At 62.5% G+C, this 5,000-nt stretch overlaps 1 pseudogene; it reads left to right on the plus strand.

Moving 5' to 3' along the window:
* The window catches only part of LOC126434571 (large subunit ribosomal RNA), a 7,784-nt pseudogene that overhangs the window by 841 nt on the left and 1,943 nt on the right, over window positions 1-5,000 (plus strand).

Genomic DNA, 5,000 nt, shown 5'->3' on the forward strand with positions numbered 1-5,000 from the left:
CGCCGCTGTTGGCTCGGGATGCTCTCGGGCGGAATAATCGCTCCCGTCAGCGGCGCTTCAGCTTTGGACAATTTCACGACCCGTCTTGAAACACGGACCAAGGAGTCTAACATGTGCGCGAGTCATTGGGCTGTACGAAACCTAAAGGCGTAATGAAAGTGAAGGTCTCGCCTTGCGCGGGCCGAGGGAGGATGGGGCTTCCCCGCCCTTCACGGGGCGGCGGCCTCCGCACTCCCGGGGCGTCTCGTCCTCATTGCGAGGTGAGGCGCACCTAGAGCGTACACGTTGGGACCCGAAAGATGGTGAACTATGCCTGGCCAGGACGAAGTCAGGGGAAACCCTGATGGAGGTCCGTAGCGATTCTGACGTGCAAATCGATCGTCGGAGCTGGGTATAGGGGCGAAAGACTAATCGAACCATCTAGTAGCTGGTTCCCTCCGAAGTTTCCCTCAGGATAGCTGGTGCTCGTACGAGTCTCATCCGGTAAAGCGAATGATTAGAGGCCTTGGGGCCGAAACGACCTCAACCTATTCTCAAACTTTAAATGGGTGAGATCTCCGGCTTGCTTGATATGCTGAAGCCGCGAGCAAACGACTCGGATCGGAGTGCCAAGTGGGCCACTTTTGGTAAGCAGAACTGGCGCTGTGGGATGAACCAAACGCCGAGTTAAGGCGCCCGAATCGACGCTCATGGGAAACCATGAAAGGCGTTGGTTGCTTAAGACAGCAGGACGGTGGCCATGGAAGTCGGAATCCGCTAAGGAGTGTGTAACAACTCACCTGCCGAAGCAACTAGCCCTGAAAATGGATGGCGCTGAAGCGTCGTGCCTATACTCGGCCGTCAGTCTGGCAGTCATGGCCGGTCCTTGCGGCCGGCCGCGAAGCCCTGACGAGTAGGAGGGTCGCGGCGGTGGGCGCAGAAGGGTCTGGGCGTGAGCCTGCCTGGAGCCGCCGTCGGTGCAGATCTTGGTGGTAGTAGCAAATACTCCAGCGAGGCCCTGGAGGGCTGACGCGGAGAAGGGTTTCGTGTGAACAGCCGTTGCACACGAGTCAGTCGATCCTAAGCCCTAGGAGAAATCCGATGTTGATGGGGGCCGTCATAGCATGATGCGCTTTGTGCTGGCCCCCGTTGGGCGAAAGGGAATCCGGTTCCTATTCCGGAACCCGGCAGCGGAACCGATACAAGTCGGGCCCCTCTTTTAGAGATGCTCGTCGGGGTAACCCAAAAGGACCCGGAGACGCCGTCGGGAGATCGGGGAAGAGTTTTCTTTTCTGCATGAGCGTTCGAGTTCCCTGGAATCCTCTAGCAGGGAGATAGGGTTTGGAACGCGAAGAGCACCGCAGTTGCGGCGGTGTCCCGATCTTCCCCTCGGACCTTGAAAATCCGGGAGAGGGCCACGTGGAGGTGTCGCGCCGGTTCGTACCCATATCCGCAGCAGGTCTCCAAGGTGAAGAGCCTCTAGTCGATAGAATAATGTAGGTAAGGGAAGTCGGCAAATTGGATCCGTAACTTCGGGATAAGGATTGGCTCTGAGGATCGGGGCGTGTCGGGCTTGGTCGGGAAGTGGGTCAGCGCTAACGTGCCGGGCCTGGGCGAGGTGAGTGCCGTAGGGGTGCCGGTAAGTGCGGGCGTTTAGCGCGGGCGTGGTCTGCTCTCGCCGTTGGTCGGCCTCGTGCTGGCCGGCGGTGCAGGATGCGCGCGCCTGCGCGGCGTTCGCGCCCCGGTGCTTCAACCTGCGTGCAGGATCCGAGCTCGGTCCCGTGCCTTGGCCTCCCACGGATCTTCCTTGCTGCGAGGCCGCGTCCGCCTTAGCGTGCTCCTCCGGGGGCGCGCGGGTGCGCGGATTCTCTTCGGCCGCCATTCAACGATCAACTCAGAACTGGCACGGACTGGGGGAATCCGACTGTCTAATTAAAACAAAGCATTGCGATGGCCCTAGCGGGTGTTGACGCAATGTGATTTCTGCCCAGTGCTCTGAATGTCAACGTGAAGAAATTCAAGCAAGCGCGGGTAAACGGCGGGAGTAACTATGACTCTCTTAAGCCCGCTGATTTTCGCAGAGTGGAAGACCGCACCAGGGGCTTGGGGGGGTTACCAGCCCCCCCTCGCACTATCCCTTTTTTTTTTAGTTGGGGGCAGTATTCAGAGAAAAAGTGGTGGCCCTTCCGCTGAAGGTGCCACCCCAACTCCCCCAGCACCTAGCCGGCCAACCGGCCGTGCCGAAAATCTTGTAACTTTTGCAGCTGTATACGCCTGTAGTGAGTGCCACCGCAGCTTCACCACCAAGAACGGTCTCGGGGTCCATCGCCGCCGCCAACACCTTGCGGCCGCCAACGCGGAGATCGTCACGGAGAGGCATCGCGCGAGGTGGACGGAGGAAGAAGTCCTGTCGCTCGCCAAGGCGGAGGCCGAACTGTTCCTCGAGAGGGACGCCCGGTTCTTCTTTGTAAATCAAGAGCTCATCAGGATGTTCCCCGACCGAACGCTTGAGGCAATCAAGTGCCGACGGCGGCAAGCTGCCCACAAGCAGCTTGTCCGCCAATTCATGGAGGCGCTTGAGATCGGTCGGGGGGAAGAGCCGGCGTCCCGCCGGGGAGCGGCGAGCCCGCTGCCTGACGCGGGCGAGGCCGCTGCGCCGCCCGTCGACGCAGCCGAGGACTTCGCGGCCGACACCACCGGGCCGCCGCCGGAGGGGCCGACTGACGCCGCCATCTGGGAGCATCTGGCGGGGCTACCCGCTTCCGCCCAGCGTTTCTCTGCCCTGGATCGTGTCATAGGTCTGGGGCGGGGCACGCCGCCCGATGTCATCCTGGGCATGCTCCCGGATGCCCTTGCGTCGGTCGGGTCCAGAGGGGAGAGATCGATCACCAGGACACAGCGGCCGCGCCAACCATCGAAGCGGCCGCCTGCCGCGCCGCCGACGCAGAAGCGCAAGCGGCGCCGCTGGGAGTACGCGAGAACGCAGGATGCCTTCCGACGGTCGCGTGCACGTTGCGTGCGCGGCCTCTTGGATGGCACCCTGCTCCAGCCGCCACCTGCCATCCCTGGTCTGCTGGACTTCTGGGCGGACCTCTTCACCAAGAAGCCCATCTCCACCGCGGGCTTCATTCGTGACCGCCTCCTCCCGCACTCGGAGCCTGTCGCTCCCGAGTGCCTATGGGGGCCGGTCACACATGAGGAGGTCGCCGCCGCGTTGCCGCCCAGGGGATCAGCAGCCGGGCCGGACGGCCTTACCCCAGCGGAGTTGCGGCGCCTGCCGCACGAAGTCCTGGTGAAAGTGATGAATCTCTTCCTTCTGGCCCGCGCCCTTCCGGAACGCCTGCTTCGCGCGCGAACGTCCCTTCTCCCGAAGACGGCTGCACCAACATCCCCCGCTGACTTTCGCCCCATTACGGTCTGCTCGGTGTTGGCGCGGACCTTTCACAAGGTTCTCGCGTCACGCCTGATGCGCGCATGTGCTGTGGACGAACGTCAGCGGGCATTCATCCCTCGGGATGGGATGTTGGAAAATACCTTCATCTTGGACACTGCTCTCACCGACGCAGTTCGCTCCTGCCGCTCTGTCTTTGTGGCATCGATCGACGTATCTAAGGCATTCGATTCGGTAGATCATGCTGCCCTTCGCCCCGTGCTGAAGGCGCATGGCCTGCCGGATTGTTTTGTCGAGTATGTCGAGCGGTGCTACGAGGGCAGCACGACAGTGATAGCGGACGGCGCCGGCGTGGGCGTGTCTGTGCAGCCAGCACGGGGCGTTCGCCAGGGCGATCCCCTCTCCCCCCTCCTGTTCAACTTTGCGGTGGACTACGTTTTAGGCCAACTGCCCTCCCACATCGGAGCTCGGATCCTCGGTCGCAGAGTCAACGCTGCGGCCTTTGCAGATGACGTCTTGCTGTTTGCAGCGACCCCGAGGGGCTTGCAGTCCCTCATCGACGCAGCTACCGCAGCCCTCGCCCACCTGGGGCTGCAGATCAACGCCCGGAAGTGTTTCACCCTCGCCTTAGTCGCGTCAGGGCGCGAGAAGAAGGTGAAGGTTGACAGCAATGTCACCTTCACAGCAGGCAATACCACCATGCCTGCCCTGCGTGTGGGTGAAACCTTCCGGTACCTGGGGCTGCAATTTTCCACGGCGGGTCGCTGTGTCTTCAATCCACGTCGCCACCTGGTGGAGCAGCTTGACGTCATCTCCCGAGCTCCGCTGAAGCCGCAACAGCGCCTCCACGCTCTCACCAACGTACTTCTCCCTGGCCTGTACCACGGGCTGGCCCTCAGCCGCACCCGGGTGGGTGCATTGAAGTCGGCCGACGTCACCATCCGGGCCGCCGTCAGGAGATGGTTCCGCCTTCCGGCGGACACCCCCCTGGGATACTTCCACGCTCCTGTTGCCCAGGGGGGCCTCGGCATTCCATCTTGCCGATGGATGGGTCCGACCCTCCGTCGGTCCCGTCTCCTGGCGCTGAAGAAGATAGGGCCAGCCTGCGACGGTGCAGGCATGGATGAGGTGCAGCGTGAGATCGAGGTGCTGGAGCGCCACCTAATGTGGGAGGGCCACCTCCTCAAATCGTCAACGCAGGTTGGAGAAATGTGGGCGGCGCGCCTACACATCGCCATTGACGGTGCGGCGCTCTCATCTTCTGCCGCCGTCAGTGGCCAACATCAGTGGGTCGCCGACACCAGTCGCCTGCTATCTGGGCGTGAATACATCGACGCCCTCCGCGCCCGCATCAACGCCTTCCCTACGAAGGCACGGCGCAGTCGCGGGCGTGAGGCGGACACCAGATGCCGCGCGGGGTGCCAGGCCGTGGAGACCGCCAACCACGTACTTCAGGCTTGCTTTAGGACGCACGGGTCCCGGGTCAAGCGCCATGACGCTGTAGTGCGTTATGTCGCCCGTGGACTCGCGCAGAGGGGCTTCAATGTCTCTGTGGAGCCCCACCTCCGAACACCTGAGGGCATCCGCAAGCCTGACGTGGTGGCGGTCAAAGACGGCATCGCCCGCGTAG

This window comes from Schistocerca serialis, unplaced genomic scaffold, assembly GCF_023864345.2.
Source record: "Schistocerca serialis cubense isolate TAMUIC-IGC-003099 unplaced genomic scaffold, iqSchSeri2.2 HiC_scaffold_1191, whole genome shotgun sequence".
Taxonomy (NCBI): Eukaryota; Metazoa; Arthropoda; class Insecta; order Orthoptera; family Acrididae; genus Schistocerca; species Schistocerca serialis.